Raw genomic sequence first — 11675 nt, forward strand, 5'->3', positions numbered from 1 at the left:
TTACAAATATTTAGGGAGTGTCATTAAAGTAGTCTTAAATTTTCGTTAGAAAATTTTAACGTTTTGATAGTTAATTAATTAAAAAGGACTAAATTGAAAAAGGTGCAAAACTTGCTAATTAGGAAATTTTGATTAAATAGTATAAATAGTAAATAAGGGAGGACTAAAAGGGTAATTAGACACACATGAAATGGTTGGGCGACATGAGTGTAGGAAATAAATAATGAAATAATGTTAACTAAGGGTAAAATTGTAAATTTTATAAAATTAAACAAATAAAATAGCAATTAAAGGATTTTCTAGACATTTTTTCATCAATATTCTGCCAAAAATAGCCATAGGAGAGCTCCTAAAGCTAGTTTTTCATAGTTACTTCAAGTGAGTTCAATTCTTGTTTATTTCTTGTAATTTTTATGTTTTTGAGACTTTTACAATTAGGTCCAACTATCTATTTAATAGTTTTTTATTTTATTGGAAATTTTGGAAGTTACCATTGATGAATATAGGATGTATTAGGTGAATAAACATGGATTTAGAGCTTTAATTTTGTTGTATGATAATTTTATAAAGTGATTTTGATAGTCTAGAATATTAGGGTTTGGTATTGAAATTCTGAATATCAAGAGCTGTATAATAGTCTAGAATATTTAGGTAAGTTATCAATTGAGAAAAATTAGCTCATTTGATAGACTAATTAGTAAGGGACTAAATTGCAAAAATTATAAAAGTTAGGGTAATTGTGTAAATCTAAAAATTAAAGGGTATTAATTATGAAGTGAATTGGAACTTAAATATATACTAATGAATGAATACTTTATATTTTAGATCAAGAAGCCGTAGATACTCGTGAAAAAGAGAAATTAGCAGAATAGTCCCTAAACTTCTACAAATCATACAATTTAACCCAAGTAAGTTCGTATGGTTAAACTTTAATAATTATATTTAATTGATGTATGCTATTATGTATTTAGTATATTGTTGAAAAATGGAATATTGTTAAATTATGAATTTGAAGTGAATATCTGATTTAAAAGGAATGCGGGATTGAGTACAATTGTTATGTGGAGCAAAGGAAGAATTTACAGCAAATTACCCAAGTAAATCGAGGTTCAGCATTTGTTGCGAACTTTCATGTTTACTTTCTGTTTAACTCTCACGAGCTTCTGTTTAACTCATTCGAGTTTCCGTTCAGCTCTTTTGAGCTTCTGTTTAACCCTTATGGGTTTCTGTTCAGCTCTAATGAGCTTCCGTTCAACCCTTACGAGTTTCTGTTTAGCACTTATATGCTTCTGTTTAGCCTTCGGGCTTCTGAAAATGATGTACTCATATCCATAAGCTGTTTTTCTTTTCGGTAAGATTTGGCAAATGACTTATGTGATTGAAATTGAAAGATTTATCATTTATTATTGATATTGATTTGAAAGAAGTGTGTTCATCAATTTATGTTGTGTATGACAGGGAAAGTGCATGATTAATTTACTATTTAATTTATTATATTAAGTTCGGTAAGATTTATATTTAACCTATCAAACTTACTAAGCTTCATAAAGCTTACTTGTGTTGTTTAGTGCTCTTGTAGATGATGGGTGTCGATTCCACCAATATAAACCTAAGCCTAATTTGTAATTCTAAGCAGTATAGGGAGTAGGGTCGATCCCTTAGAGACTGGGTATACTGAAAATTGTTTCTCTTTCTCGACCAGATTCGTGTCTGGGCAGTTGTCGTGCCCAAGAAATTTGGGGAGGATAAATTTGAAAACCTGGAACCTGAAATAAACAGGGAGAAAAATGCGTGAAAGCTAAAAGCTGAAAATAAAATAATAAAAACAGTTAAATAAATCTAAAGAAAAACTAATTAAACTAAGCTCAGCTTTAGGCACGGATTCTTCCTCGTCTTTGAACCGATCCTCAAAATTAGATGAACTCCTCTTTTCTAATAAGCTAGTTATAGCTACCAAGGATGCCTCGGACACCAACTCTTCCTTGTGTAAATTAGTTATGGAACATCCTATAACTAACCCTTACCGATCGAACAACCAACGAAACGAGGCTAATTCTGACCTAAAGCTGAAAATGAATTTAGTTAACTAAAGTTTGGGGCATATTGGAGTTGGATAAATTAAATAAGGTAAAAATAGGTGAAAAGAATGGGTGGCGTGATTAAGTATGGGGACTGGAATTTTGGTAGTGTATTTAAAGTGAGATGGTTAGCTACTGGAAATGAAAAGGAAGTTTGAAAAAAAAGAAACTGTAAATGGTTTAAGTTGGTGACAAACTAGAAATTAATAAACTGAAGAAAAAGAAACTAAAAACAACAAATAGCTTTGTGAGAATGAAGAAGAGATTGCATTCAAAGATGAAAGCTTGATTTATGACTTGATGAATAAATGAACAATGTAGCCCACTAGTTATACTAGTGGCTTTGCTAAATTAAGAGCCACTAGCCATAGAAAATCAAGGAAATAAAATATTCCATGATAAAAAATCCCTACATAATCTCCCACTAAGTCAACAAAAATTTTAGCTAATTATATCTTGGAAAAAATTTTGCTTTGGCCCTCCTTCTTTGCTTCTTTCTTCAATCTAGCCCAATTGTTTCCTTTTTATTCTATTTAGCCACAAATTACACCCCTGCACAATGTTCAACATAAACATGGAAAAATCAGTGGTGTACTCTCATAAATTAACCAATTTAATTACATAAAATATGTACTTTTAGCATTTAATCAAATCCCCCTACTTAGCTTATGCTAGTCCTCCAGCATTTTGTATGTATCTGCAAAAGGAAAAATTTTCTCCAAAATAGGACTTGACCTCCATGGTTTGCACAATTCAACAATTTGATCCTAGCACATTAACATCTCAAATAGCCTAGCCTAAGAAGTAAGTAAATATATTTCGGAATTTATTAGAGCTTGATAGGCCTACCCCTAATTTATTTTTATTAATAATAATAATTTTTTGTGTACTTAGGACATTTTCTAATTTTTTTATACGAGACACGATGACAACCCAAGCACCATGTTCCGGTTACTCGATTTGGATGTCTCTAAGTGGGTTATTTCACCCTATTCGTGATAGCTTGTTAGAGGAGTGAGTGCAAGAAATTGGATAGCCACACGAACCTTTTTACGCGAGATGTGATGACAACCCAAGCACCACGTTTCGGTTACTTGGCCGATGTACAACCCCAAATTTTCACTCTTAACATTCATATCAGAGGAGTATTATTATTTATTCATGTCTTCTTCTTTTTTTGACTTAATAAAGGCAGAAAATTGACATGTGGTATAAGGTAGGCAATCAAGCAAACTCATAATTCCTAAAAATTTCTTACCCACTAAGTCTAGGTTATTGAAAAGTTTTATGTGTAAAGAACTAAATAGCTAAATAGGACAAACCATAAGTGTACCATTCCAATTTATCAAAAGAAAAATTTTACCTTTCACGAAAAACATGCAAAAACAGCGACAACAGATAAGCAAATTAGAACCAATTTATATTTCCCTCCCCCTACTTATTTTACAATGTCCCAATGTAATTTCAATTATTTAAAGGATAAAAAGTAAAAGTAAGTAGGGAAAGGAAAAATTAACTCCCCATGTATTTCAACATCGTGGAGGGTGGTCTCGTAGGTGTGTGAGAACGTCTGTCACCAAGGTGCATAAAGATTCGAGTCCTTCTTCGATTCGGGTCAATCGAGATTCGACAAAAGTTTGAGGCTCTGTTTCGTGTTGGTGTCTACGTCGGAACACTCTATTCGACCGATTCGTTCTCGTACCTGGAGGAACAAAATAAAAAGAAGAAGGGGTATCGACAAGTAACCCATAGAATCCAAGTAGTATGTATCTAAAGAGTTCGTTTTGTATGCCAGATTCAAAGAACTAAAATTGATAGCTGATGGATTCAAATTGGAGGCTAAACGTGTAATGTAAGTGCCAAAAATTAGTGGTCTATTCGACCGCAAAAATGCTGAAACTGTATAGTAAACCAATATCCTAAATTTACCTTCCTTCCCGAATGGATGCACCATAGAAAAAATAATTCAGTCCTAGTTAAAGAGTTAGACGCATAATTACGTCCCGAAAAATTGAAAGCAAGGAATCGATGTAAATATCGAAGTGTAGGACTATGAATTCCTATGTCCTTGTAACGTTTCGGATCACAAAATCTATCTCATTTCAGTTAACAATGCTAAAGCTTCATTAGCATTAAAGTCATGTGGTATGTTGAGAAATGAGTCATAATAGTCATCAGTTGCTAAATAGTCCTCACTAACGAACCCCAAAGCAACATTGAACTCAGAAATTGACAGATTATATTGCACTCCTAACAATAAAAAAATGACAGCATGAGGCGTATCTACGGTGTTAGCAGAACGGTAGAAGTAAAATGTAGAATAAAATTCAAAAACCAACTCATAATATGCAAGTTCATCAATGGCAGCAAAATCAGTCCACCCAATAGCATCAAAATATTGATTACCAGATTCTTCAATTTCTAAATAGTATAATGAGAATGTGTCTACGTGCTTAGATATTGGAAGAGGGCAATGTTGGATTTGTTCGAATTGTGCTCGGTGCGCCGGTTTTGTGAATGTTAGATTCTTGTGGAATCTCTTCTCCGGAGGCATGAATCCTCTTCCTTGTCGAAATTGACCTTGCTCACGTGGGTGATACTCAGTGTCCTAATTTTTCGTTTCATTTTCGCAATATTTTGCATCGTCTACCGATGGAGTTGATGAACCGGCCAAAGGTGGTTGTTGGCGACCTCGGGTTCGTCTTTGCATTGAATGTGGTTCAACACCATCGTTTGGGGTCGCGAAATTCTTCTTGAAGGCCTCGGTTGTATTGGTTGATGTGCATGGACGTTTAGTTGGAGGGATAGGCGGTCTTGGTTGTCGGATGAGTTTGGTGGTTCGACCGGGCTATTTGGAGGATGGTCGGCCGAAACGAGTGGCTCATGGGGCAGGTAGACTACGGTGATCAGAGTTAGCCTGCGATTTCTCCTAGGACGGTGCGGTTGCTGCGGTAGGGAAAGAGAAGACTCGTGAGAGTGGATGGTGACGAAGGGTGGGGTGGTGAACCGGTTTCGTCGTCGGTTTATTATGGACAGCGGTTCATGCACCGCGCGGTCGCGGGTGCGGACCATGGTTTGGTGGTGGACAGTGGTAAGTAGTGGGGAAAAGGAAAGGAGTTTATGAAGAGAAAAAGAAATTTTGAAAAAGGTTTTAGTGAGAAACATTCGGCTGGTCAAAATGGGGGTAGTGGGGTTGGTTTTTCCTAGGTGAAAAATAGGTGATGGTTATGATTTGATGGGTGAGGTTTTTTTTTTAAATTGAAAAGGGGTAGACAGTTGGGGAGAGAGGGATGAGTTAAAATGGGTTATGTGGTTGTAGTTTTCTAGGTGAAAAGATGGATGTGATAGGTGAAAGATTAGGATTTGATAGGTGAAAGGCTGATGGGTGTAGGGTTTTTTTTATTTGAAAAGGGTTGGACGGTTGGGGGTAAAAATTTTGGGTTTTAATTTTTCATTTTTGATTTTGGGTAGGTATATGGGTTTGGGTTTTGGTTAATGGGTTAGTTTGGGTATTGGATTGGTTTAAATGGTGGGTAGGTAGAGTGGGCCTTGGCTGAAATAAAAAGAATTTTTGTGGGCTGACATGTTGGAATGTCTACCTGCAAAATAAAAGTAAATATATAAAAAAAATAAATATATATAAAAATTAAAGTTAAAAATAAAAATAATTTAAATTTAAATTTAAAATGTGTATTTCTTGAATATTTAGCTTTGCTAATGCTATGCTTAAATATTCAAAAATAAATTATTAAAAACCAAGATTATGGGATTTAGTAAAATAGTCGAGATAAATGCACCAGGTAAGTTCCCAGGAAAGAGAGGTGAGTCACAATGGACATTCTTAAATACTAAGTCTTTCCTTAGACAGAACCGATCCTCGACATGTATTTTCACTTCCATTTTACCTTCCAAAAAAATTTATTTGCTTAAAGGAAAAATTTGGGTTGCCTCCCAATAGCACTTTGTTTAACGTCGTTAGCTCGACGACCTATTATTCAAATTCTGGGCTCCTCGAAAGCAATCTCCTCAACTGTGTGCGTTTGAAAATTCTCGTAAAAAGGCTTCAGCTGTTGACCATTCACCTTAAAGCACTTCTGGGTTTCTTCGTTTTGAATTTCCACTGCACCATTTGAGAATAAATTAGTAATAGTAAATGGACCTATCCATTTGGATCGAAGCTTACCAGCGAAAATTTTTAAGGTGGAGTCGTATAGGAGAACTTTTTGTCCTATTGAAAACTGCTTCCTAGTGATCAACTTATCATGAAATGCCTTCGTCTTTTCTTTATAAACTCGAGCATTTTCATACGCATCGTTTCTAATTTCCTCGAGTTTCTGGATGTCCAACTTTCGAGACTTTCCTGCAGACTCCATCTCCATATTACAATGCTTAACTACCCAAAATGCTTTGTGCTCTAATTCGACCGGGAGATGACACGGTTTACCAAAAATGAGTCGGTAAGGTGACATGCCTATTGGTCCCTTGTAACCTGTCTTGTAAGCCCAAAGTGCGTCATTAAGTCTCAAACTCCAATCCTTTCTGTTAAGCTTAACAATCTTTTCTAAAATAGACTTGATTTCTCGATTCGACACTTCAGCTTGTCCGTTTGTTTGTGGATGGTAAGCAGTGGCAATTCGTTGAGTCACTCCATATTTCTCCATAAGTGCACTTACGAGCTTATTGCAAAAATGAGTTCCCCTGTCACTGATTAATGCTCGTGGGATGCCATACTTGGAAAAGATAGAACTTTTAAGAAAGTCAACCACAGTCTTAGCATTATCATTGCGAGTAGCCTTTGCCTCTATCCACTTAGAAACGTAATCAACAGCTAAGACTATATAAAAATTACCGAAAGAAGAAACAAAAGGACCCATAAAATCGATGCCCCATACATCAAAAATTTCACAAATATAAATAAGAGTAAGGGGCATCTCATTGTAACGAATAAGGTTACCAACTCTTTGGCACTTTTCACAGGTTTTGAAAAATAGAAAGGCATCACGAAATATGTTTGGCCAAAATAGTCCACACTCGAGAATTTTATGTGCGGTGCGTTTTGGTCCAAAGTGTCCTCCACATGCATAAGAATGACAAAAAAGTTAAGATAGATTGTACCTCTGTTTCTACTACACACCGTAAAATTACCTGATTGGAGCAATGCTTCCAAAGGTAAGGGTCATCCCAAATGTAATACCGAGCATCCTTTTTTATCTTATCTTTTCTAGGCCTTGGTAATTCTGAAGGAACAGTACCTGCAACGAGATAATTTACTATGTCTGCGTACCAAGGATGAACCACATATGCTAAAAATAGATTTTCATCTAGGAAGTTGTCTTTCAATGGTGTGTCGTCTACTTTAATCGGTAATCGGCTCCCTAATCAGTCGAGGTTTTTACATCCCTTTTTATCCCGAATTTCAAAATCAAACTCTTGTAGGAGCAGAATCCACCCAATCAGTCGAGGTTTTGCCTCCTTCTTCCCTATTAAATATTTCAAAGCTGCATGATCAGAAAAGATATTCACTTTAGTTCCCAATAGGTAAGATCTAAATTTATCTAAAGCAAACACAACAGCTAATAATTCTTTCTTAGTGGTGGTGTAATTGCTTTGGGCAGCATCCAAAGTCCTCGAAGCATAATAGATAACATGAGGCTATTTCCCTATTCTTGGCCAAGAATAGCTCTCACACTTCGATCACTTACATCACACATGATTTCGAACTAGAAGTTCCAATCTGGTGGTTGCACTATGGGAGCGGTGACCAATTTCTGCTTCAGCACGTCAAATGAGTCTTTTCAAGTCTGGTCAAATTCAAATTCTTTATCCTTTTGTAACAGCTTGCAAAGCGATTGTGTGATTTTCGAGAAGTTTTTCATGAATCGTCTGTAAAATCCTGTATGGCCAAGAAACAAATGAACTTCCCTCACAGATGTGGGGTAAGGTAATGAGTTAATAATATCTATTTTTGCCTTATCAACCTCAATTCCTTCCGAGGAAACTATATGACCTAAAATTAATCCTTTTTCAACCATGAAGTGGCATTTCTCATAATTTAAAACAAGATTAAATTCTAGGCATATTTGTAATATCTTAGTAAGATTATCGAGACATTCATTAAAAGAGTTACCGTATACCGTGAAGTCATCCATAAAGACTTCAATGATTTTCTCAACATAGTCGGAGAATATGCTCACCATGCATCTCTGGAAAGTGGTCGAAGCATTACAGAGTCCAAACGGCATTCGTTTATATGCAAATATTCTGAAAAGGCACGTGAAAGTTGTTTTGTCTTGATCCTCCGGAGCCATCAAAATTTGGAAAAATCCTGAGTACCCATCGAGACAACAACAATGAGTCTTACCAGCTAATCGTTCAAGCATTTGATCGATTAAGGAAAGTGGAAAATGGTCTTTCCGAGTAGCTGCATTCAATTTTCTGTTTTCGATACAAACCCTCAATCCATTCTAGACTCGGGTAGGGACCAGCTCTCCTGAAGAGTTGTTCACCACTGTGACGCCAGTTTTCTTGGGTACGACATGAACCGGGATAACCCAATCACTGTCGAAAATTGGGTATATCATTTCAGCATCTAACAGTTTCTGGATTCCCTTCTTTGCTACCTCTATCATTGGTGGATTAAGGAGCCTTTGAGCTTCTCTCTTTGCTTTTATGTTATCTTCGATGGAAATTTTGTGCATACAGGTGGATGGACTTAGCCCTTTTATGTCGACTATTTTCTAACTAATAGCTTCCTTATAATCCTTCAGAACTCGAACTAGACTTTCCTCCTCGTCTCTAGTTAGTTTATTTGACACTATCACTGGTAAGGTGTCTTTCTCTCCCAAAAAGACGTACTTGAGGTGGTCCGGTAATACTTTAAGCTCTAAGTTTGGTGGCTGCAAAACCGAAGGCAACATTTTAGTTTGGAAAGGTAATAGTTTAAATTGGTTACCTCGATTCGTCAACGATGGTTGTGTCTCCAAGTGTTTGACAATTTCTCGCAACGGTTCTTCTATAATTGCTAATTCATCAAGATGATTTAAAACATCCATGTCAATACTTCTGTAAAGGACAGTTTCCAACTCATCATAGTCATGATATTCGAAATAAGATTGAGTTAAAAAATCTATACAATTGATACTAGAAACATTTAATAGTGAGTTAGGATGACCCATAGCTTCGTAGACATTGAATTTCACAATTTCGCCATCAAACTCCATTGTTAGTGTTCTGTTCTGAACGTCAATTTTTGCGCTTGCAGTACTTAGGAATGGCCTTCCAAGCAAAATTTTAGATGAATTAGTTGAGTTACCGTCTTTCATATTAATAATGTAGAAATCTGCAGGGAAAACTAATTCGTTAACTTTAACAAGGACGTCTTCAAACAGCCCTTTGGGATAGACGACTAACTTGTCCGCCAACTGGATTATTACTCTTGTCTCTTTCAAAGGACCCGCGTTAATCAACTTATAAATATAATAAAGCATAACATTAATGGAATCCCTTAATTACACATGGCTTTCTTAATGCCTACATTACCTATCTCACGGGAAATAAAAAATACCTTGGTCCTTGTATTTGGGCAAAACTTTCTTTTGCAGTACTGCGAAGACATTTTCTCCTACATTTACTCTTTCGTTACCTATTAACCTCCTCTTTCTAGTACACAATTCCTTGAAGAATTTTGCATAACGAGGGATTTGTTTGATAGCGTCGAGCAAAGGGATATTTACCCTCACATTCTTAAATGTTTCGAGGATTTTTTTCCTCCTCTTTCTTATCCTTTGCAAGCCTCCATGGAAAAGGAGGTGGCACCACGACTGGTCTCTGAATTTTTAATTTCGGTCTGAATTTTGGATCAAAAATCTACTTTTCCCATTCCTTGTCTTGCCCATGACTTTTTTCTGGAACTATTTCCAAAACTTTTCCGCTACGAAGAGTTTTTACGCTTGCATTTTGCCGAGGATTTGACTCCGTCTGGGAAGGTAATTTACCTTGAGATTCCAAATGAATTACTACCATCGAGAGTTTACTAATTTGATTAGTTAACTCTTGTATTGATGCGTCTGTCCTCTGTTGGTATTTTGCAGCATTGATGGCAAGTCTCTCCATAACAGCTTTTAGAGATGTGCTCGGCTTAGGTGGCGATTGTGGAGGTCTTGGTTGGTACGATGGATTATATCGGGGATTAGCTCCGTAATTCAAGTTGGGATAGTCCTTCCATCAGGGATTGTAAGTGTTGGAGAAAGGATCATAGCGTCTTTAAGGAGGTCCTGAAAAACCTCCGACAGCGTCGACATGTGCCGTTGAATTTTCGTTAAGGATTGGGCACAAATTCATCGGATGTTCAAACGTAGTACATATTCCACACAGTTGGGTTAGATTCTTCTTTTCTGTAAGCATAGATTAAACAATATTAGTAAGCTTATCCAATTTATCTTCTAAGGATGAAACATTTACTCCATTAACCCGTCTTGTGGGTTCTGAATTCGGCCGATACTGTTGAGAATTTGCCGCCATGGTGGATATCAGTTCTCTTACCCTTTGAGGAGTCATATTGACAAGCGTCCCTCCACTAGTAGCATCAATCATTTTCATTTCCATAGAGGGCAAACCTTTGTAGAAATACTGAAAAAGTGATTAATTAGTCAAACCGTGTTGAGGACAACTTGCACACAGTTTTTTGTACTGCTCCCAATAGTCATAGAGCGATTCACTTTCCATTTGGTGGATTCCCACTATGTCTCTCCTAAGTTCAGCTGCTTTCGATGCTGGGAAAAATCTATCAAGAAATACACAAGATAAGTCATCCTACGTTGTAATAGAACCTGGGGGTAAGTAAAATAACCATTCTCTTGCTGTATCAACTAAAGAATATGAAAATGCCTGAAGTTTAATTTCATCTTCGACTACTCCCTGAGGTTTCATGCTTGAGCAGACTATGTGGAATTCTCTCAAGTGAGTGTTTGGATTTTCGTTCTTCAAGCCTCAAAAAGTGGGCAAAAGGTGAATTAGGCTTGATTTCAACTCGAACGGGGTTTCTTCGATTGGATAGTTGATGCATAACGGTGTCTGCTCGTTGGCAGCATTGGCTAGTTGATGAATGGTTCAGTTTGCCATCTTTTCTGGTTCACCGAGGTTGTCTTTTGCTTCTTTTGTTCCGGGAAGTGGTTTGATCTCAGGATCAACCACCTCGACTTGTTTCCCACGTCGAATTGCCTCTACACGAATTGTTTTTCTCAACTTTTCAACGTCAAATTCTAAGATCCCTTGTCCTAGCTCAACTTCTACTTTACTTGCACGTTTAAGAGCTTCTGTTTCTTTTCGTCGTGCTCGTGCTGATTTCTCGATCTCTGGGTCATATTCGAGATCTCTGGATGAAGATCTGGTCATGAAGACGATTTAAACAATTTGTAAGTGTTTCCAGTCCCCGGAAACGGCACCAAACTGACGGGTGTCGATTTCACCAATATGAACCTACGCCTAATTTACAATTTTAAGCAGTATAGGGAGTCGGGTTGATCCCTCAGAGACTTGGTATACTGAAAATTATTTCTCTTTCTCGACCAGATTTGTGTCTGGGCAGTTGTCGTTGCC

The sequence above is a fragment of the Gossypium hirsutum genome, chromosome D07 (genome assembly GCF_007990345.1).
Source record: "Gossypium hirsutum isolate 1008001.06 chromosome D07, Gossypium_hirsutum_v2.1, whole genome shotgun sequence".
NCBI classification, from domain to species: Eukaryota; Viridiplantae; Streptophyta; class Magnoliopsida; order Malvales; family Malvaceae; genus Gossypium; species Gossypium hirsutum.